This window comes from Formica exsecta, unplaced genomic scaffold, assembly GCF_003651465.1.
Source record: "Formica exsecta isolate Colony F162 unplaced genomic scaffold, ASM365146v1 scaffold153, whole genome shotgun sequence".
In the NCBI taxonomy this organism is placed as follows: domain Eukaryota; kingdom Metazoa; phylum Arthropoda; class Insecta; order Hymenoptera; family Formicidae; genus Formica; species Formica exsecta.
The window spans coordinates 16954-19158 of NW_021848854.1; the positions used below are offsets into that span (position 1 = coordinate 16954).

Below are 2205 nucleotides of genomic sequence, written 5' to 3' on the forward strand. Positions count from 1 at the left end.
AAAGTTGATTTTGATCTGACCTAAAATTACGATTCTTTATTCTTTGAATTCAATCTTAAAAACTATTAGTTTTACAAAAAAATATTAAAATACAAAAAATGTTTAATTGAATTATATCAACCAAAAAATGCAACAAAAAATAAGTGCTGCTATTTAAAAAAATAAAATTGATCTTGAAAAACGAGCCTTACGGGAAGATCGATGTCATTACCTTATGTCTCCCTCGGAACCCTAAAATATTTGTATGCAACATTTTTTGCTATCTTGCTTACCTTACGAGATAACAGCCCCGGTGATTAAAATGAAATACACAATACTAAATGTGGCGATGAAAATTCAATCGCATAAATGCGTAAGCGGGTAAGTGGCCGCGCCGATATTACGGGCGCCGCCGCTACGCGGCGCGCGCCGAGCTAGCTTGTGGCGTTCCTGTTACCGTCGACTTCTTAGTAACTTAGTTTCTTAGTAACGATATATATTTATTTGTTTGTAAAAAACAGTCATTACATTCATTCCATGTATCTGATTAAATATACATACATTTATTTCTGATTAAATATTAATAATTAAATACAAAGAAAGTCTAGTTATTTTCACATAAGTTCCCACAACTGGTGACCCCGACGTGATCTCGTCAAGTGCGGTACTTCTAAATTAGTGACTAAGAAATCTGCAAGTCCGATTTCTTGTTCAGTGTGGAATTGTGGAAACTTCTGGACAATTTACGGCTTTTCTTTGACAAGAACTTCTAGTCTTCTTGGTGGCTGAGTTGTTATTCGGCAAGTTTCTTGGACTTCGTTGCTTAGAACTTCGAAAATTCTTCGAGATGCCTGTCGATAGAACACCGTCCGCCACTCCAAGATCAGTTTCAGCTTCTGAAGATCAACAGGATCAGCATGCCAATTATACGGAAAGAGCAGCTCAACATACCAGCAATGAGCCGAGAAATTCAGGTGAGTCCGGTGAAATCAATGCCAACGAATTTCGTCTTCTTAAGCTACCGATTTTCTGGCATAAGCAACCGAAACTCTGGTTTGCTTAACTTGAGAGTGAATTTTTGGTTTTTCTGATTCGTTCGGATGATATCAAATATAGCACTGTAATAAGACATCTTGATGAACAAGCTCTTTTAATGGTTGCTGAGATAATTGAGAGACCACCTAAAAAAGATAAATATACAAAGATAAAGAATCTCTTTATTAATCGTTTGACTGATTCGAATGAAAAGCGGCTTTGGCAATTATTGGCTGGTGTTGAATTGAATGATAAGAAACCGTCTGATTTGGTTAGAGAACTTAGACAATTGGCTGGAGGAACTATTTCTGATAATGTGTTACATTCAATTTGGCTTCAAAGATTACCTTATCGCGTTCAAGCACTTTGGCAGTTGTTGAAGGTAGTCCTCTAATTAAGTTGGCTGATTTAGCTGATAAAATCATGGATCGGGAGTCTGGACTTCAAGTTGCTATGATAACTCCTTCAACTGAGCCTTGTAATACTAAATCTTGTGATCTTGCCGATCTCGAACGTAGAATTTTAGCTTTGGAGGTCATGCGTTCTAGAGATAGGTCAAAATCTAGATATAATGGAAAGAGAAGATTTAGGTCGACATCAAGAAATAAAAAGACTGTTAAAAAAGATGAGCAAACTTGCTTTTACCACAGAAAATTTGGTAATAAAGCTGTTAAATGTACGATTCCTTGTTCTATGTCACAATCCTTCACAGTTAACCAGGAAAACTAGATGTTCCGTTGAAGGTGGAGACGGCTGTCAACGGTTCACCCAACAATCGTCTCATTATCACCGATAAATATTCAGGCCTTAATTTTTTGATAGATACAGGAGCTGACATATCTCTGGTTCCAAAAAGGTCAGTATCAAATACTCCGTCTTCTTCTTTTAAACTCTTTGCTGCTAACGGTACCAAGATTGATACCTATGGATCAAAAACCTTAGCCTTAAATCTTGGATTACGCAGAGTTTTCAAATGGAAATTTTGTATTGCAAATATTCAACGACCAATTTTGGGAGCAGACTTTTTGAGTCATTATGGATTATTGGTTGACATGAAACGTAAACAATTAATTGATACTGTTACTAGTTTAACTCACAAAGGAAGGTTGTCAAGAACTAATCATTTAACAGTCTGTACAACTTCACCAGATTCAGCTTTCCATAAAATCCTTGCTGAGTTTCCAGAGTTAA

At 36.4% G+C, this 2205-nt stretch overlaps 1 long non-coding RNA gene across 1 annotated transcript; it reads right to left on the minus strand.

The window, feature by feature from the left end:
- Positions 1-542: 542 nt before the first annotated feature.
- LOC115232966 lies at positions 543-1713 on the minus strand. The gene is made up of 3 exons (XR_003883704.1): positions 1660-1713; positions 1362-1576; positions 543-1160 (listed from the first exon to the last, which is right to left on the minus strand). It is a non-coding gene; the product is annotated as an uncharacterized LOC115232966 (long non-coding RNA).
- Positions 1714-2205: the final 492 nt, after the last annotated feature.